Raw genomic sequence first — 22,590 nt, forward strand, 5'->3', positions numbered from 1 at the left:
TCGTCATCTGGAACCTGATAACTTTATCTAGTGCCCCAATTAAGCTGGGAGAGATGCTGGTTTTTCATTTTTTATTCAGTGTATTGTTCTTTGGGAGAAACACAATGGTGTTAATATTCTGACGCTTTAGCTGTTGCTGAGCAGTGCTGTACAGATCCAAGGATGTTTCAACCTCATATTTTATCCTGTTAGCATGCAGGGCTGAAGATGCACAAGGAGCTGAGAGAGGACAGAACCAGAACAGCTGACAAAAACTGGCCAAAGGGATATTCATAACATATGACATCATGAGAGAAAACTTCTAAAACTGTGGGGAATTGACTGAGGAACAACCATTGTCTCGAGACTAGTTTGGCATCGGGTGGTGGGTGGTGAGCAATGTTTTGTGCAACATTTGCTTTGTAAATATATATTATTATCATTACTATTATTATTCTCCTTTCCTTCACCTTTTCTTTCTTAGTGAATAGCTTTTATCTCAACCCACGAGTTCTACTTTGTTGTTTTTCTTTTTTCTTGATTCTCTCCACCATCCCACAGGGAGGGAGGAGTGAACAAAGTGCTGCATGGTGCTTAGCTGCTTGCCAGGTTAAACCATAACATGTATCTAGCTGTTGTAATTAGGAGATACTTTGAGTATGCAACTCCAAACTCTGGCTACAGATCAAAGATCCTTTCTACCACAAAGCACTGCAGGGAGGAACAAATGCTTCTCCCTTAATAGTGGTTGTTTTTTTGTTATGGGTTTGTTTGTTTGTTTTTCTGAGAAATTTACAGTACTTGTGAAAATCAATCAATTCACAACTTAGAAATTAAAGTCATCATGTTCAGCAGTTCAGTTTTGTTGATCTTGTTTTTAATTACTTGGGAAAGAAAGCTAAGGATGGAGACATCTGCAAACATCTGTGTGCATATTTTAAGTATGTTGTATAGCCAAGGTCTCTCTTCTAAACAAAGAGGAAAAAAATAATTCTAATGTTCCTGACTTTAAAAACAAAACAGATAATTGAAAGTTGAGAACCTTCAGGAAGTTCCTCCTGTCTTTTTAGAAAGAGAGCTTTGAAGATTTCCAGAATCTGTTTCCTATTAAGGCTACTTCTCAAAAAGCCTACTGCTTTTGTTCAAGTTGATAAAAAATCCCATTTGTAATTTATTTATATCTATTTACCTTTATTAAGAATGCCACTAACAGGAAATATATATTTATGTAATTAGCTCTTTGTAGTTTCAAAAGAATGGGCTGAAGTAGAACTACTGTTTGTGAATAGACAAATTTATTGTTTCTAAATACTCTGTCTGATGTTTTGTAGACATTAAAGAGTGACCTGGAAATACAACTCTAGGCTAGATGATGCAATGTGCAAGTGTTTGAAAGAATTATAAAATCATATAGGTGGAGTGCATCTCAAAATGCATAAAAAGTAGCTTATTTCCCACTAACTCTAGGTCTTCATCTGTTTCCCTTAGCATTCTCTGTCTTTGCTATTGTAATTCTGCCATAATGATAACTCATGTACTGTGAGTGCAGCTGTTTTTTAATTTTTTAATGCGATAAAGAACATTGCTGTTAAGAATATTAGTAGCAATATGAAAAGAAATGCATATATGGAATTTACAAAGTCAAAAGCGTGATACTATTAAATATATATATTATTTATAGTCTTGAATTGTCTACAAATGCCTATTTTTCATTTGCTAATTCTTCCTCAATGCCCATTTCACCTCATCGTATTTCTGTCCTCCTCTCTCATTTTCTTTCTTCTATATTCCTTTCTGAAGCCTGATTCTGAATGTGTAGAGTCACTGGAAACTTTTCTAGAATAGGTCTGTCTGCTTTCACTGCCTCCATTAACTTCCAGTTCTCAGTACCATCTTCATCCGCATTCCCTTTCTGTTGCTACTTATGCATTGTTGTGTTCTTACATTTTAGTTACACTCATTAAATTGCAGTGGGACCTACATTAGCTGACAAAGATTTGAAAAGCTGTCAAAATAAGCTTGTTGAACTTTTAGAATGTTTATTCTCAAACTTTTTATAATGACCTTTTACCATGTTTAAATTTCATTTTGCCTCAAGATATCAAGTGTTTAGTGATTTAAAAAATATATATATTTTATTTGTGGACAATGTAAATCTGACTCTTGAAGTTCTGATTTGTAAACATTAAATATAAAAATGTTTCAATTTTTTTTTTATATATTAGTTTGACCCTGCTTGAACCTCCGTGTAGGCTTGTAGTGATATAGTCTGTATAGCTCATAGCCCTCTTTTATTGGGATCAATCACTGACTCAATTATGTCTCCCATAGGGTACTCCAGTTTCTCCTCAGGCTGCATGCATGACTCAAGCTCCTAAAGCAGATTACAAGATGACATTTAGATAGCACAGCATTTGGAGCTCATAGCTCATCTGTAATTATAATAAAATCTCATGTTATTCAGGTCTACGTCAAACTGAGAATATAAGAACCATCCAGTAGTAGATTGGTGAGTAAAATTAAAACACTGTAATAGCATAGTTCATTGTTGAGATGAAGTTAATGTTTTTATGCATACTCTCTCTCTCTACTGGATTCTTTTTTTTTTTTTTTTTTTTTTTTCTGGAATTGCTGGAACCTGCAGTCAAATAGCTGCTACTGCTGTGCAGATCAGTTTACATGTAGGCTTACTTCTGTTTAGGATACCCAAGACAATTGGCCAGCAAGTCGTTTAAATGAAATATTTTAGCAGGTGTAATCATAGCAAGTAATCTTAGCCTATTCAACAGAGAACAGACTTGCGAGTTTTCAATACTGGGAGAAATTTTGATATTTTGTCATTTTGTTCTAACTGTGGCTGAAAAAAAATACTTGAAATAATTCATGTCCTTGGGGGGGGGAAAAAAAAAAAAAAAGCAACTCTGTCCCACAATATCCATATTGTACTTCTTTATTTAAGAAAAGTGAAAAACATCATATATCAAACGGCCCTAATTATGAAAAATCCTCTACAGGTTCTCATTTTAGGAAGGCAGGATTTTTGCAGTTCTTGAACAACTAGGTAATCAAATTTGCAGTAGGGTAGAATATTTGAAGTATAATATGAAATAAGTTCATCAAAGGAAAAAAAAAAAAAAAGGAGGGAGGAGAGGAGCAAGGTGAAATAATAGAAGAGCTCCAAATGAGAGAACAGTCTCCGGCATAACTTTGTTGTGTTTGAAGATGTCAGGAACATCTTAGTAATGGAGGTGTCCATATACATTCATACAACAAATGTATTACCAAAAGTGAACAGAATCTATTTTTCTAAAAATCAGATTAACATCTCAACCCAATTTGCACCTTTGGTTCCTTACCTGCCTTTTGTTACATAGTTTTTTGATTACTGTATTAATAGAAATATTTTGTCAATCATCTGGAGAACAACAAATAATGTCTGAATTTTGTGAAAGAGATCACAGATCACATAGATCTAGAAAATAACAGCCAGAGATGAGAGAATTAATGCTGTAACAAATAATATATAAAATCCTATCAAGACGCATCTCTGATAAGAGAGAGTACTTGAATTATCCAAAAGTGCAGAATCTAAATGAGCACCATAACAGTCTTTAAGAGTTGAATGTGGAAATGGTTAGCAGGAAAGATCACCATACGTGGGGAAGTTCAGGCTGCCAAAAAGTATCTATTTTAAAGTTACATTAAATTACCTAGATCAAAATTTCTTACCCTTCACTCAGGCTCAGCAAATATCAGTCCTATTAAAAGGGAGAGAAACCTGAAAAAAGCAAACATGTTAAATCAGCATAACTTTGCAACGTGTTTCCCAGTGCCATAGGAAGGGGTTGAAAGGACAATGACTTTTAATAGGTTTTGCTAACATTTAACATTTTTCAGTAACACTGTTTAGATGGTTCTGATTCAGTAATTCAGCCAACACCAGCCACATATTTATATAGAATGCTGTACCAAAGCCAGCTTTCCAGTATTCATTCAATAATGTACAGTCATGTACAGTCATGTACAGTCCAGTTTCTGTGCTTGTAAGTCATGTGTGCATTTATTGTGCCTGGTGACTTAGTCTGCAAGGTACATCAGAGGCATCCTCGTGGTCATTTGGCAGCTGGATCATGAAGTGTATTCTAGCCAGCTATTTTCAATGTTTATATCAATTTAAAGCAGAAACAAACATGATGAACGCAAAAGGCAAAAAATACTTGCTTTATTGCCCAGTGAAGTTGAAGTTGGGGACAATAGCGTACCAGCTGTTTGGCATACTTTCTGGGATATGGAATCTCTAACAGAGCTTTAAGCACTTTTGTGACCATTTGTGAAAAGAGCTTGGCTCTTCGTGCCACAACTCTGTAACTGCCAGAGTCTGTATGGTATTTGTGCCAGCTTGCCTATATATACTCTATAAGCAAGGGCAGTGACTAAATTTAGAGGAATGACCAGGGAGAAGGCATTTTCACTTATTTACTGTTAGTACTAAAAAGCAACAAGGAGTGAAATATTTCCACTGCAACATGAATGAGGGAGATAGTACTCAGGGAATGGAATTCAGAAGCAAGCAAACAATGATTTCCAGGCTCATGTTTCTTGCATTATGTGCAGTTTATTAAAGTAAAGCCATTAAAAAGAAAAGAAAAAGAAAGAAAAGAAAAGAAAAAGAAAGAAAGAAAGAAAGAAAGAAAGAAAGAAAGAAAGAAAGAAAGAAAGAAAGAAAGAAAGAAAAGAAAGAAAGAAAGAAAAAGAAAGAAAAGAAAGAAAGAAAGAAAGAAAGAAAGAAAGAAAGAAAGAAAGAAAGAAAGAAAGAAAGAGTTCTTCAGTTACCTAGAATCTTAAGTATACTATGTATGGATTTATTAAGCAAGAAAAATGCATACGATAGTTATTATCCTTACAGCTAGCCTAACAAATCCCTTATTTAAAAAAAAAAAAAAAAGCTTAAATCTCATTTCAGATGTGTAAAATTTATTTTAAAATGCTTCTGAAACTTCCTATATTAAAATGGTTTCTTTTCAGACTGTAGTCACTAATATGACCCCTACTGTTTTGTTTTCATTAAGGCATGAAAAAAGAGTAAGAATTTATTTAAAATCCAATTAAAGTTTTTCCCTCTATTTGGCTGCAGTTTGACTTCTTCTCAGTCCAATAGTATCGATAGATATACTAAGAATGTTGATATATTTCAGCCTGTATCTTGTCAATAGGCACCATTCTCTTGGAGCCATTCCTTTCGACCAGAAGAAAGATTATCTTTAATTTCAATATTTTATTTGAATATATGTAGTACCACGTACTAGAATTGTACAGATAAATACTTTGAAGTTTGGATCGAGAGAGATATACATATTTAAATGAAGTAGATCCACTGAAAATACAGTACACGTTGCGAATATCAAGAATAATGCATTATTCCACAAGAGTTAAGGAAAAAAGAAATAGTTGTAACTTTTAGGTGTAAACATACCTGTTAATTAACAGTTTCACTTACAGATATTCTCGCCTGGTAAAAGAGGCATTTGTGAGAGAAGAGTTTTAGAAGCATTTTAGACAAGTCTGCAAATGTATACTGAGTTAACATATACCAGTTTCTGACAATTTACGTGCACATACAATCCAAACTGAGAATTAACACATATATGTAAAAACTAGTCACAGTTTGAGTGTTTCCATTTTTTTTTATTCTTCTTTGATAGGAAATGAAAACTTGGCTTGTAAGCGGTTAAAACTTCTAAGTGGATACATGCAAAAGCAATTAAGAAGTATTTACTCCATTGCATAGTCCTTTAGTTGTGAACAGTTCCGCTGATTTACATTCTAAACATAATCCAACTAGACAATTTCTATTGTGTCACCAATTAATTATGTGCTGCTTAATGTCTATAAAAGAGGTTCTTCTGTCCTAGAGAAAGAAAGAGCAGAGAACATACCTGGAGTGTCTTCAGACTCTAAGCCACTAGGCTAAACAAAAATGGTAAAGCAAGTAGAAGTGGAAAAGCAGACTCAGCTGTGTCTGAAGTCTCAAAGCACTTTTTTTCTCACTTTATCTGCTTAGTCCCCCTTTATCTGCTTTGCTGCTGACATTGAACCATCTTTCCATATTAACTAATAAATCTGTTTGCCTACTACTTGGACTGCTACCTTCACAAAAAGCCTGGAAATACTTTTGCTGCAAGTAAACAGTTTTGCTAATGCTTATTCTCTAGGTATACCAGTAACAAAATAAATAAATAAATAAATAAATAAATAAATAAATAAATAAATATCAGTTATTAAGTTGATTAACAGAAATTTCATGTACTAAAGAAAGCTTTAGTACCTTCTCTTGACTTCTAAGTAAGTCTTAACTATTCAAAAAATAAAGGTTTAGGATGTGTGGTGTTTTGTTTTGTTTTGCTTTGTTTTGTTTTGTTTGTTTTGTTTTTTTTTTTTTATTAGTTGGCTTGGGGTTTTTTGTTTGTTTGCTTTTCTTGTTTGTTTGCTTTGTTTTTCCTGCTGAAATAATTTGTCTTAAGTAAAGATAAGTTTTACATGAAGCTTTTCAAATTCAAAGCCAGTAAAATTAACTAAGATTATTGAAGTGAACAAATATATTTAAGGCCAAAATCATTTATAGAAATTTATTTGAAATATTGTGTTTAGAGAGGTCCTAGTTGTCAAAGATTTTAATGTCATTACCAAATTAAACCAGTGTTCAATAGCTGTTTTCAAGCTACAAAAATATGTAAAAGAATTCTTAAGTATTAGGGAGATTTTGTTGAGCACTTCAGTAAGTGCTTATTTTCACTGCATGCCTTCAGAACTTTGTAAGTTTTACTAAAAGCCTCTGAACATCCAGATGTCTTTTGGAAGTATGATTGGATATGTATTCCAATAGTTTGGACTTTGTTTAAGACCATCAGTTACAGGCACAGCAGCCACTTGCCTTAGAAACTTCTTTTGTCAGTTTCTAACAGCTCTTCAGTTCAAAGCTAGGAGCTCTGCTCATTATCTGGCTTAGAAGTTAAGTCTATCCTACGTTTTCTTATTGTGTCTTCAGAAGGCATTCAGTAACAACAGAAGTTCTTCCAGCTCCAATACCACATCTTTCTGTTCTGATTTCCAACACTTCCATGGTCTATTTCTTCTTCCTGCTGTATTTTATTGGAACAAAGTCGGATTCCCTGATGGTTGCACTGGATTTTGAGGAATCACAATATGAACAACTATGACATAAGTCACAGTGATTCCTGGACATAAGTGCAAAGTGCTTTAGAACTCTCAAAGCCTATTTATCATCTCTGTCTTAGTGGTCTCTGCACTGCTTCCACATCTGAAGAATAAGCTTGATGCATGCTCTAGTGTGGAACTGGAGAAGAAATGTAATTATACGTTAGTTTCTCATGATCTGGAAATCTATGGAAAAAGCAGCATGCTCTAGTAAAGTCACTACTGTGTACTGGGATTTGAAAATATGTGACTGAAGTCAGTTAATGAACATAGGCCCTATTCTGTTGACTTTTGCTAAAGTTGCAAAGTGTAAAAATCTAAAATGAGTATAATAAACATGAAATAACACTAAACATAGAAGTCCTTTGTGGACTTCTACTAAAAATGTCAGTCTGAAACTTGTGAAACTGATGACTTCCCTATCTATTGGTATGGATAGACACTTAGGAAAGTGAATCTTTTAGGGACCTTGCCTAGAGGAAATTGATATGAAATGGTAGCTACAGAGATTAATTTGATTAAATATGAATTTAGGCAAACACTATTTTATTGTTAACTAGTGTATTAGTATAGTAGGATATTAATTGATTTGAAAGATCTCTGGATAGATTTTAAATATTATATAATAATTATAAGAAGTATATATTCATATATATTCATATTCTTCTATAACCTTGCTGAAGGATTGTTTTACTTCACAATATGAAATAGCCCATGAACAGAATTGTATCTAAGTATATGCATATACATATGCTGTCATATAATAACATGGTAAAGGAGAAAATACATGATAAACAACATCAGATCTATGCTCATTTTACTTTCCATAAAAAATTTGTATACATGAGAAGACAAGAGAGGAAGAAAGAAAAAGCAGGTGTATGTAGGGAGCAGGTGGAAGGCAAGGAATAACAGAGGTCAAGAAAAGCGGTGAAAAATATAATTACTGTTATTAGCAGTGTCACTAATAATCCTTTATAGCCATGGAATCTTAATGTGTTCAAATATCTCATTACATGAAAATATGTAAATATGTTCATCTGGAAAAGCTGCTCTTGTTTTTTAAATTACATGGCCAAAAGCTGTCATCTATTGGTTTTTCTTATAGAAAAATATAGCCAGTCTACAGATCAGTTTACACTTTTTTTTTTTTTAAACATGATTTAGATTTTCTCATATGGTATTTTAAGGAAATTTTTTTTTAAAAATGATAAAACAACATGTAATGCTAGAATACTTGATGGAAATTTAATATATATTCTGATTTCTTGAGCCATATTCTCTCACTTAAATGTTCAAGAGATTTAAATATCTTTCTTCTCAAATACCACACAAGTGCTACTTCCTTTCCTTCCAGTGAAATATATTATTATTGGTAGTATTATTAACAATGAGTATAATAACTCAAATTATATTAGAATCTCTGTTACAAGTGGGCCTTGTCCTATGAAATTAATTTGTTTATTCTCATGCTTAAATATAAATATGCCCTAAAAGCAAGTAAGGAATGAGGCATATGAGGTTAGCAAGCTATAAAGAAATTAAAAACATTCCATACAAAAGTTCTACTAATAGAATTAAATGACTTAGAAGCAAAATCAAATGTACTGCCCCCACTCCTCAGCAGAGCACTGAACAACTTGTGAAACAAATGTTTCCGAGAGAACAACTCTGAACAGATTCAATTCAATCAGCCTTGCTTTTTTTTTTCTGGGATACAAAGCATCTTGAGAAGTGTGACATTGTTTCTATAAATAAATATTTAATTCTGATCCTGTTTGTTTCCTGTCATGAATTGCAAGACAATCTTACCACATACATCGCTCATATAATAGTCCCATCATAGCATTATTATTTTTCTACCCAATGATCAGCTTAGTCTTCTTTTTATTTGCTTTATATTTGCTGGTTGGACATTGTTTTTTAGTTTGGAAAACTTTTTCAGTTTGAAAATGTAGCAGACAAGTAAACAGCAAATACTTTATACTTACTTAGATGAACAAGCTTGGATGAATATTACTAAATTAAGACAATTTGCTAATATGTTGAATGAAATTTTTTTAACTAGTCTAAATTAGCTAACCTTATCACTAACTTCAGGTGACTTTTTGTAAATTAGAACCTTCCTCTGTCTGGCAAGGAAAGTCTCAAGACAGGGAGTTTAAATTGCATTTTAATAGGATTATTCATTACTACTCATCAACATGAGTCAGATTTTCATGATTTGATCCAAATCAAATAAAAAGTTATTGGTAACTAGGTGGGAAAAAAAAAAATCACAAATAGTTCCATCAGTCATATGCTGATGTGTGTGTGTGTGTGTGTATCTGCAACGATTCACTATATGCCAAAAGCCACTAGGTGGCATTTGTGATTTATTAGGCTGGAAGCAACGATTTTAAAAGGCTTCATCTAATCCTTGGTTTCAAGAGAACATGTCATTTGACATTCCAAGACATTTATCTCAAGAAAACCACTCCACTATTAGATAAGTGCACAGAATTTCCATTTCCGCTATATCATTTGGAAACCCAATTTCTTCCATTCAAATCCTAGACATTCTGAGACATGTATTCCCTGACCCCACAGCACCAGATTACATAAATAATTACTTGTCTACAATTAAGCTGTAAATAATGCAATCACTCCATTCTTGTCCTGTCACTCTTGTTCCAAACACAACAAATAGGGCTAATCACATACTTATTCAAGTGTGTAATTATTCACAGTTAAACTTCTGTCACTTTCACCCTGTTTGGAAACAGCAGAACACAACCTGTAATTAACAAATGTTGCTGCAGGCACTTTCACTTGGAAATCCACCATGGATTCAGCACCTATATGAGTAAAGACCTAAGTCCTTTGATCTAGGAGCTGACATAGTTTCTTCCCCTTGGGCTATTCTATTATCAGCCCTCAATAAGTCAGAGAGATAAATGAATTACTATTATGTTGAATAAGCCCAAAAATCACTTCTCTCCCCTATGCACTTCTACAATGATTGTATGCATTCATATACATCAATGTATATATATGTACATATATATATATATCAGCATATATATATATATGTCAGTGTCTGTATATCAATGTTATCTGAATGTCTATGAATGATTCACATGTACACTTCATTCCATTTTTTATTGAAATGTCAGTAAAAGTCTTGGTATTCACAAATGAGGTTGGTGGAGATTTTTTAAATGATGTTTCTTTGTTAGAAACCGAGACTAGAAAAAAGATTTTTCTTGATTGAAATGCAGCCTTTCAAAGCATTATTTCCAACAAAACACCATTATACTAGCAGGTACAGAATTGACTTTATGTGGATATGCACTGAGAAGGCTGATCATACAGCAAATGCCTTGAAGTCATGTTCCAGTTTATTTTACTAAAATCTTCCAACTAAAAGAATTGTCTCATAATTAATTGTGTGCATTGCATACATAACATCAAACTGTTCCTATCTGCATTTCATACTGATTCAGGTTCTGTCACATGTGTTTGGCTTGAGCTATTTCTTAATCTATCTCTAGAGCTGGTAAAGAACTGCTCAACCTGAACAAGGAGACAGAATTTGTCCCTGGGAGAAAACTGGAAAATCAGAAAGAAATCATTTGCCACCTGCCCTTAGCAGTAATTCCAGAAGCAGATGGAATATGAGATTAAAAGTAGGTTCTGTTTGTTTGTTTGTTTGTTTTTCTTCTTTCTAGCAGATAAACAGATGATCTAAAAGAAAAGCTGAGTAAGAACAGGCACAGAAAAGAATTGTTATATTTGTTTTCACATTATCAAAAAAAAGTGGACAGTAGACTCCTTCCTCCTCTTGTCCTGTTCCCTACATGCTGTCTGATAGGACTATGTATCATCATGTAACTTTCATGAACCAATGTTGTTTTACATACAGAAATCAGAGTGGGTTGATTAAAGATTGCACAGATTGCAAATGGGCCTTCTTAGGAGGAGATAATGGTTTTGAAATTCTTAATTAAATCCTTTAACAGGTATATTGTGTCAAATCAGAAGAGAAATAGCAACCTATATGAGATTCTCTGTTTTGAATTGTGCAGGTGATTTTACTAATGCTTGCTAGGATGAAGAGGGTAAGGTGATTAGCTAGGAAATGTTTCATTAGATTAAATATGAGGACAAAGACAATAAAAAAAAAAGCAAGATATCAGCCTACTTTTGTGATGTTATGTCAGAATCATATACTACAAATCTGGAAATTATGTACATTACCTACTCCAACATAACATCATTGGTCAATCCATATAAAGGGAAAGGCTAAAGAAAAAGCATAGTTCTTAATGGTGTCTAGCAAACAGGTTTGAACTGGTGGATTTCTATAATGTAATACCAGCTAAACTCTGTGGTACTTAGCTCGTCACTTCATTGCTTCTGAATTACAGTGATCTAAAATTGCCAAAATTTCAAGATACTTTCTGAAATGGCAATAGCTTCTTCCCTGTACAATGACTCACTTGAACAGTCTATGTCAGTCTGAACAAAATCTTTTCAGTAATGTTTCCAAGATGACAGATATTCTGTTAGGGACCTATTATTTGCTGTCAATAAGTTGCAGGGAGCATTCAGACATGATGGCTTTTGTTTACATTTTTAACTGCCTGCTAAGACAACGACCTTTAGCTGCTGCTGATGTACATATGTTGAGCATTTGTTTAAACTGCCTTCTTACCACTGATAAATACAACCTTCCAGATTACATTATGCAGATGATTTGCAAGGGAAATAAAAAAGAATTTCATATTTTCCTACGTAGAAGTGCTTCCCACAGCTCTGTATTTATGAGACATTAAAAATATATATAATCCTTGGAAGAAAGTGAGCAATTCATATAGTTATTGCATATAAGTCTTTCACAACACCAGCAAATCTGTCAAACTGTCATTGCAAGCTGCCATCTGAGAAGCTGACCTTCAGAGTCTTAATTTCCTTTTCCTTCTCCTCACACACCACTAAGATTATTTACAAGACTCTGGTAACCACATTTTAAATCTGCTCATGTCAGATTAATCAAGATTTGTAAACTGCATGAGGGGAGTATGCTACAAAATATGTTGGTAAAGACTTGAGTATATCTGGTAATAAACCTACTCAGTTTCTTGTCATCATTTGAGGGCAATGTATGTTTTATCTATCCCTATTGATTGGACAATCAAGAATCTGGATACAAAGTGTTTTTTTTCCAGATAAGTCAGCTGTTGATCCTATTATCTTTCAACATTATATTACCCTTGTTCTCATGCCACCAGAAAGAACAGGAAATAAAGTGAACTAGGATTTCATTCTTCATTATTCAATATTGTATATAGAAAAAATTAACGACTCTGAGCTGCTTTAAAATGTCAGCACCATAAAATATATGTCATAAAAATATATTGCATTAACTGGCCTTTTACTCTCTCTAGCTATGTTCTTTATGGAGAAGATGGTAAAGACCCTATGATCAAACTTCAGAAAATAAGATTTACTTTCTTTTAGTTTACTGAAATACAAGTTTTTAACTCTGAAATTGAAAGTTATATTCAGCTTTCTTACAAGTCCAAGTTGTTTTTCTATTTAAAAGTATGTGAAACTGAACTAATGACATCATTATGATTGCAATATATTACAAAACTAAATCTAAGAAGCTCAAAAGTGTAGGTTACAAGAAATACTATGAGTGCTGAACAACATAATTTTTCTGCTTCTTCCATATCCACATGGAAATAGAGAGTCTTTTTAGAAGCTGTCATGAATTATAGAACTTCTTTCTAAATCCAGAAGGCTGTCATAATATTTGAGATTTTCAGATAAAAAATTCCTATCTTAAAAACTGCAGATATACATACATAATATATGTCAAAAGATTAGTCTTAATCTGATCTCTGTTTTCTTAACTCTGAACCTGTTGAAATAATTTATATCATCCAGAATATGGCTTTGTCCTTCACAGCTGAAGCTAAGAATATTGGATAGGGTTTTAGGATTAAAGAAATAAATTATACAGTGTGATTAAACTGAAAATTTGGAAATCTCTGTCATAGTTGCACACACTAAATAACCTTTCAAGGTGAAGTTGAAATGTCAACTACTCACTCCCTTGTGTGTGTGCGCGTGTGTGTGTCAGGCAGGCTCAGTCTACGTCTTATATGGTCCTCATAATCTCTTGAAATGATGAGATACCTTACAATTAATCAGTTGGAATTAGAAAAAGTAAATGCATCCAATATATACTTTTTTTTCAATACAGGAAATTTCATAGAAAAATAAATTTTATTCCTTGCCATTAGTTTTAGTAACCAGATTGGCTAACTCTGTTTACAATACCTATGTGAATCTGTTTTTTATCCGAAAAAGCTTAGTCCACAAATTAACATACACCAAAAAGCTCAGCATTTGGTAACGTCTGGATGCTTGACTTTTGTCCAAGCATCGGGTAAAGTTTCTGGAGTTGTAACTTGAAGCTTTTGGAGGATATTTTAACTGTAAATAAGAAACTGAATAATTCTAGACAAAAAATATTAAATGATAATTTAATCAATTAAAAATAACAGAAGATTTTGTAGTCTTTTATGATGTTTCTCGGAAATCTTTATTAATTGCTACTGCTATAACTTCCCATTATTATACAATTGATGGTTGTCGTGCAAGATTTCACTTTCTTTCTTTTTGCTATCTCTTATTTATTTATTTATTTATTTAAAACACTTTCTCATTTAAATTGGCTCTCCCAAAAAGCAGAAGAAATTGGATGTTCTCTCCACATTCCCACTCAAATGAATTTATTCTGATGAATGTTACTCAAATGAATTTACAAGGAATTAATTACCATTAGAATGATATTGAAAAGTGTTGCTCTGTTTTTTTAAGCGTTAATATACTGCTAAGTTTTTTTATATTTGTTATGAACCACAGCTAAACCCCTAGATGCAAGAATTTGGGGAGTGCTGGGAGGAGCATACATATGAAATTAGAATAGGTTCTTACTCCCATTTCTCTTTAAATGTGATATTTATTATGCCTGCTCTTCTGAGTCCTTAATTTGTTTTTAATTGTTTTATGTTTTCTAGTATCTTCTAACCACTCCCTTTAGTCAAAGGGCAGAAAGGAGCTATATATCTGCATAAGCTTGTTTGGATGTACAATCTGGTATGAATAAAGTATTACAATTCAGAGGTTATACAGTGGGAAAAAGAAGAGGATAGATAGATAGTTAGATGACACTGTGTACTTCTTTAACATAATCTTACAAGTAAAATACAAAAACAGAACGGTAATATTTATGAGATTTATGTCCAGTGGTCAGTGTAAACTATCACATATCCTAAATTCTCAGCCATGCTATGTTTATTGATTATAATACAGTCAAAGACAAGTTTAGAACAATTCAAATGTCTCTAGAATTAGTTTCATAAATTTTTTTTCCTTCTATTTTTTTTTCTTACTGTTTCAATTCTGCCATTCTGTGACATTTTACATTTAGATAATAGTGTGATGTGAGGAAATCATAGAATTGCAGGGGCACAGGATAAGTAAACTTGAAGTGGACCTTAGTAGATATTGGAAGAGCTGGGCCAGCTGTGTGGACAAACCTATTTGCTTCGAGTTTTATCCATCCAAGTCTTGAAAACCCAAGGCTGGAGATCTCAAAACCTCTATGAGGAATCTTCTACTATGCTCAATTCTCCTCACAATGAAATAGGATTTTATAGCCATCCAAACCTTCTTTGTTCAGCTGTATATTTTCCCCCTGCTATACTACTATGAAGAAGCTTACTCAGTCTTTTTGAAAACATTCTCACAGTTATTATCATGCTGCTGTTAAGTGCTGCCTGACAACTATTCTGCAGGTTGAACAAGCCTAGCTGCATCCACTTCTACTCTTCCTCGATCAACATATCTTCGTGAATTCTACCCTTAATTTTCTCCTGTTCTTGGCAAGTAAACTTGCTGGCTTCAGAAAATGTTGATTAAAATCTCCAAGCATGGACTCTGTTCTGGAGAGTGAAGAAGGTTTGTGACTGGGTTTGAAGATCTGCAATACTTTGCTTACATCTTGTTTTGATTTGTTTTTGATTATATTCTCATCTAGATTGAGTTAGCTTTAACAAGAAAATCATAGATTTTTATGAAAGAACAATAGGGAAATCACTGCTTATAGGTCACCATATTTCAGGCATACAGAAAGACTGATCCTCTCAGAAGCACTGTTAAAGAAAAAACAATATCCACTGTAAATATGCATGGACAGAGGCTGCAGTGACTGCTGTAACAAATGCACAAGAAGGAAACCCCACATCAGACCATGGTTTTGCTGGACCCTTTAGTGGACTGTTCAACTAAAGCTTTTATTCTGCCCATCATCTGAAGATAATCTTTCCATCTGTTTCATCCACTTCAGGTTTCCTGGTAAGGAATGTGAAATTATCTGACCTATGAAATAAAAAACAATCTTTGGATTTGAAGATCCAGTAAGGTATGAGTAGTTAATATTGTGCACTCAGACTGAGAATTTTGTTTGAGTTCTTTTTACTACTTCAATTCATGAATTAGAATTTTACTGTGAATTAGTTTTCTAATAGAATTACAGGATTAGATTGTAATGTAAAGTTGAACAGATAGTAAAGTTGACATTTGAGAATGATGAGAGGGGTGTAATCCAGAAGGATATCTTTTAGATGATCACAAGAAAATTTATGAAGATTCTCCATCATTTTATTAAACTGCTGCCAGCCTATTTTGGGAGCAAAATTAAGAGAATAGCAATAACAGCGAAACTGATTTTTCCCTACATGACCTGAGATTTTCTTTTTTCTTTTTTCTTTTTTTTTTTCTTCTGTTTTTTTTTTTTTTTCACTTTTAGAGTTACAACAGTGATTAGTGATGTTACACTAGGTCTATGCTTCTCACACATAGTTTAAATAAGGACTTATTCTCTGCTAGATCATGCTTACCACAAAATAAGAAGTGTGAATAGTATTTTGAACCGGTACTTTCAATTTTATTATGTATTCAAGCTCTTTGACATATAGGAAAGTTCTAAAAACTAGATGATTCCTTCAACACGTGATCTGCTCTGTGTAACGTCATTGTCATAAGAAACAGATGAATACCAATTTGTCTGCAGCTTTGCTGAAAGGTTTATAGCACTATGAGTGGTAATCACATTAGCTGCCTTTATCACTTGAACTGTACATTACATTAACATAATACAATTTTATAGGTTTAAGAAATATTAAACAGAAATGAAAGCAAGCAGCACTTCACTAATGGATTTACAACATCTCTTATCCCTCCTCAGCTACAATGTTAATAATTAGAGGGAATATTATTTGCACTTCTTTAGAAGAGCTGTTCATTTCAAACACTGTTAATTCACTAAATATTTGTAATCTAATCAGATTGTTAAGAGATGCTTTGGTCATTAGTCTTGACTTGAAATTCTGGTTTGAAATTATTAGAAGTCTTTTTATTCTCTTATACATAAGAGAGAGAGACATATGCACACATGCATTTTCCTTCGGTAAAAGTTTAAGTAATGGCAAAGTCTATTAATGAGCACACCACTGAAATTCAGTGTAAAATTAGTAACTAATTTGCCGTGTATTTTTTAAAATTCTCTGACTTTTCTCTGTGTCTCTTAGGTAGTTTTGATTTTTCTGGCTGAGAAAAATCAGTAAATTAAATAAACAGCAAAATAAATCTAATTCGTCTTCTCTCTTAAATAATCTCCCTGAAGAATGGGACAAATACACTGAAAACAAAAGCAATTATTCTTATTATAAAGGGAGTTTGAATGAGAAATATTTAAAATATATTTTCCATACTTCTACTCTCTAACTGAAGCATGAAACATTGAAGATAAGAACTAAATGTATTATTGAAGGAATCCTCCTATGTTTTATTCTTTATTCAGTGTAAGCTGATTGCAAAAATCATTATTACTATCTGGACTCTGAATGTGCTCTGTGCAAATAGTTGATAAGTCAAGTACTTGTATAAGGACTATCAATATTCCCACACTTTCATTTATAGTTGTATTCACGCCCTTATGCAGTAAATTTCTGATGTATACCTCACCAGCACTGATGAGAACAGATATGGAATCTAGAGTCTGCTAATAGTTTCTTATCTTCTATCATGCCCAGTATAATCTTGTTCTTTAGGAGTATGGATTGCAATTGCAGTCACAAGCTCTGATTATTTAGATTTATTGTAAAAGAATTCATAGGATCCTGTGGGGGCTGGAAGACACCTCTAGAGATCACCCAATCCCCTGCTAAAACAGGTTCCCCACAGTAGGTGGCAGATGCTGTCAGATTGACTTCAAATCTGGAACTGGAGTCTGATATTAGAGAAATCGTCATCCTCAGAAGTCCATAAGATGTAGGTACAAGACAAAACTCAAAGTCCTTGAATAATTTAGGTAAAATTTTACTCTTTTTTATTTGTTTCTCCCTTTGCAAATATTTTACTGCAGCTTTTCAGGAGAAAGAGGAGAATCACACTTTTAAAATGTTTTATATATTCTTTAGCCTACATATTTCCCTGTTCCACGTTCAACTTCTTTTTATAAATAAGTTTCCACTCGCATTTTTCCTGTTATAAACAGCTATTTAGTGAAATTGTGATAAGGAAGAAAGAATGAAATTCTGTCAATGCTTTATCAACGTGTTCATGACAATAGCATTTTTCAACTTGCTCCAAAGAATTCTCCCCCAGGAATCTGCCACACAAGAGTATGTTTTTGTAGTTATCCCTAAGAGTACTTCCAAAGAGTTTAAGTTATACAAAAAGAGTCAGAAATGAGTTTGCAGCCCCATTGAAATGAACAAATGTACCTTCAAAATTTGGAGCTTTATACTTGCTTTCTCTTAACAAAAACTTAGGAATGTCCTGTCTCTTCTCAAATTCAAGATTTGTGGGTTAACTATCTATGTATTTGTCTGATGGTATTTAAAACTTGAGTATTTGAAGTTTTCTTTTGTGTTAAACGTTTTCTGTTCCCCCTGGAGTCAAAATTATCTAACATCTGTCAAATACAGTACTTAGCTTATTGCACCACCCTATTCGTGTTTGGTGGGAATATTTCAGTAAGCTACATTCTCTTTCCAGTATCTTTCTATGTTTGGTGTTTTTTGTTTTTTTTTTTAATAAAACTTAGGAGACTTTGAAAAAGTCTCCTAAGAGTGGATCACAATTACATAAAAATATCTTGGTCTTTCCTATGGGTGAACTTGTGAAGCACATATATTTAGTTGAATTTACACTGTAGTTTTGGGGTTTGTTTTCTTTTTTCTTTAAAAAAAAAAAAAAAACACAACTTTTTCTTTCAGCTCAAATACTGATAGCAGCAAAATTTTATTGTAGTTTTCCTGTACCTCAGATTCTAGGTAGGCGAAAGAAATGAAGGCTTGCCTAACTTGCATCCTGGGGGTATATAAGCGTGTTATCTTGAGTGTATAGGCAACAGATGCAAGAGGAGCATACATTATTATTAAAATTAGAAAAAAATCCACTAATTAAATGCATTATGTTTTGGGTAATCTACATTCACTGAATCTGCAGAACAAAGGAAGCATTTCTCGAAAAACCTCTGTCTAGATTATGTCAGGGAAATGTGCGTTTAAGTGTCACAACATCTATAAATTCCTACTTCTTAACACCAGAAACCAACTACTGAAAGCTGTGACTCATGGGAGAAAACGATTTTGACCTGCTATAATGGAATGCATGCTTCTCTTTGGTCTCTGAAGGGGAGATGTGGTGTGGCACTGAAGAATTTGAGGGTTAATATATTTGCTACTTAAAAACCAATTTGGACATTAAAAGGATCTTGTAGCGGATTCCATTCATCTGTGCAACACAGTATGCTTTGATTTAGGCAATCAAGATTTTCCTTATATTTAATTGTATACACTGTTTTTCATTCAGTCAATGAGTTGTCAGCTTTTCATGTATTTTTAAAGTCTCACAAGTAGATGATCTGAAGTTCTGTTAATTATCAATTAAATTCTCTCAGAGCAGATTGTAAAAAATTCAGATGAACCCAATTAAGAGGAATGCAGCATCGTTTTTTGCACCTCTAGGCTCAGTTATTTTAAAATATATTAAACCACAAGAAAATTATCTTTTTTTTATATCAATTATAAATGTGGTTCTAAAATGAGATGCTAAGAAAATCAGAAAGTGAAATTTCAAAAGTGAAATTAATAGAAATACATTGCTCTGTGATTGGCCTTTTAGTCTCTGAATGGTCAACTGGCATTTTCACAAAAGAGATGACCATGTAGATTCATAGATCCTTTTTTGTCTGGGAACAATTTTTTTTTTTTTTTTTAATATTAGAAATGCTACTATTAGAGACTTGGTAAAAAATGTTGGATATCAGTAAGACAGCCACAGTTGCTCCAAAAATAATGTCTTCTGTTATTTCCACAGAAACTGAAATAGATACAAAAAGCATAGTAACACTATTTGATAAAGTGAATTCTGAACTGTAAAATACTCCTTTTCAACATTCTACCATCACTAGGTATGTATTTTTGCCATCAATGAATAAGAGCCTGTACACCACTCTTATAAGTATCTCCATCTGTGGAGGTGATCCACTGCTGAAATGCAATACCCATTTCTTTGATATCCATAAAAATTCAGCAAGTGTTGAATGTAAATGTAATTTTTTTTCCACATGGGGGGGATTCAGTGACACACCTCTGCTTTATATGCACTTCCACGTCAGGCAATTTCATCAGACCGTCCCTTTTCTGCTATCTGTTGCACAGCATCAAAATGTAATGGAATACTGGTGGGAAGGTTCAACATCTGCTGCCATATCATCAACACCTACCTCTGACAGAGGGCCAGCACAAAAAATAGGAAGCATTACTTTCAGTGAAACCCTCATGTAATTATTATAGAATAAATCTGAGTATTTCCTTTTACTGGTGAAATACCAAGGTTATTCTGCTCCTTAAGAACATGCAAAGTCTTATGATTTCATCATGTTTTTGTTTATCTCACTTGGACAATACTTTTCCACACCATTATAATCATACAGAGTGCTTCAGAGAACAATTCTGACCTGTGTTTATTATCCCAACACATTATGCAACTGAAATAAGACAGTGAAAGAAAAGTGCTGAAGGTTATGTTAAAGCAAGGGAGGAAGGCTATATAGTGATCACAAAATCTATTTTGTTTTTGCCAGAAGACGTGACAGAGGAATATAATTAAGACTCACTAGATCCATATTTTGTCTGGATGTCCAAGAAGTGCATAAAGACTTTGAACTCAAGTGAATCATCCCAACAACTGAGTTATATTTCAGAAAGAGTTGAATGTTATTTTAAGGTGTCAAACAACCAATCATCTTATGGCTAGGTACATTTTGTACTTGCCACTTGTACAGGAAGTCTGTACAGCTCTGACAGGTGAAATGTTCAGATTTGGTGATCAGTTTGCAATCATTTATTCATTGAATTAAGTAACTCTTTTGACCTCTTCTGTTTATTTCTGTGTTTATAAAAATATTTTTCTCACTGTATCCCAGTAGTACACACTTGTGTATATTCAAATCATTCTTTAACATAGAGTAGTTAAGCATATTTCAGAGAAATAGTGCAGAGTGGTAGCAACATGGCAGATTTTCTGCTGAAGAATTTCTCTCTACTTATTCTAGAACCACACTTACCTTTCCCTCAGCTGTTTTATATTTGTGACTTGATGTCATCTTCTGATTCACTGTAAAGTCACTTTCATGTTTGCTTGCTTCTAGTTGGCGATATTTCAGATTACTACAATTCTTTGTTCAAATTTTACTGTGAACATTGCATTGTTACATTTCATCCAAAGTCATTATTCCAGTCCTCGTAATCACCCATTTCTTGTTTCCAGGAAACAGGTTTATGATACATATCTTTATCATTTCCCTTGTGTTTTGTTCCCAAGATCCTACTTCTTATCATCTTCCCCATCTCTCTCTCTCTAAAATGAGATGCTTTAACATAAAGCTTTAAAGTTTTACTGTGAGAGAAACATTACTTTTGTCTATAACTATTTGGATCAACTCTTGCCTTAATGTTTGTACAGTACTGTACATAATAAACTTCTCATAAGAGTTTACATGGCAGCAGAATAAATAACAAAAACATGGTGTACAAACTTAAAAAATCTTGAGCATAAAATAACAGGGTATTAAGATAAAACTATGCACAGTATACTTATTTTAAATAAACACATGTAAGCAAATTGATTCAATACAAAGAAGAGATCTTGGTCAATGTGTCACACCTGAAATGTTTGATATTTTAATGCTCACTAATGCTCTATAGCCATAATATCAAGGAAAAGTGAATACTGAAATGGTTGCTAACTTTATCTAGGTTCATGTCTAGCAAAAGTAGACACATAGGAGCAAAATATTCAAAGTTTTTACATATTTTAAAATCTTTTTAAGAGTGGAGGTCATTGAGAGAGAGGTTTTCTGTGAGTGTTGTTATTAGCATCACTCTTCAGTGTACAACAGCTTTTAAGAGGACTGTATTGGCCAGATATACCTGGGTAAAATTACAATACATGATGTCTTTATACATAAACTGCTTATATTTTATATGATGAATATATAGAGAGATTTTTAATGGAGTTGTCCTCATTCTGTTGTTGCTTCCCTAAGTTATGAAAGTTGATGTACATGCTGAGCAAATTGTTTCTACAACCACATATTTACTACTCATCTACAAGACATCATCTTAGTAATTCTGTCTTTGCTCTTCCCTGGGTTACTCATCTCCCAACACTCCTTATGATTCATATATCTTTCTTATCTGCTCAGGTTACACAATTTCCACAGTGGCAACTCAGTCCTACTATATTTGTACCAATGCTTAGAAGGGAGATCCAATCTCAGCAAGGATTGCCATTGTACAACCAAATAATATAGTAAATCATACTGCTGTACAATTGTAGACCAGAATTAGACCTACTGCTTAGAGAAATGTAAATGTTAATATATATGCTATAATGTCTTGCTTTCCTCTATTTTACGTGCACTTCATCTTCCAGTAATCAGCTCAAGTCCCAGCTTAAAGTCAACCCGGCTGCTGAGGTAAAAAGGAACAAGAAACTTTTATAAATATATCAACAGTAAGAGGAGGACTAAGGAGAGTCTCCATTCTTTACTAGATGAGGCTGGGAATGTGACCACTGAGGATAAGGAAAAGGCAGAGGTTCTGAATGGCTTCTTTATGCCTGACTTTAAAAGTCAGACCAGTTATCCTCAGGGTACTCCGCTCTCTGACCTGGTAGTCTCAACTGGGGAGCAGACAAAACCCCCCACAATTCAGGAGGTCACAGTCAGAGACCTATTACTCCAACTGGACTGCCACAAGTCCA

This window comes from Meleagris gallopavo, chromosome 5, assembly GCF_905368555.1.
Source record: "Meleagris gallopavo chromosome 5, MGAL_WU_HG_1.1, whole genome shotgun sequence".
NCBI classification, from domain to species: Eukaryota; Metazoa; Chordata; class Aves; order Galliformes; family Phasianidae; genus Meleagris; species Meleagris gallopavo.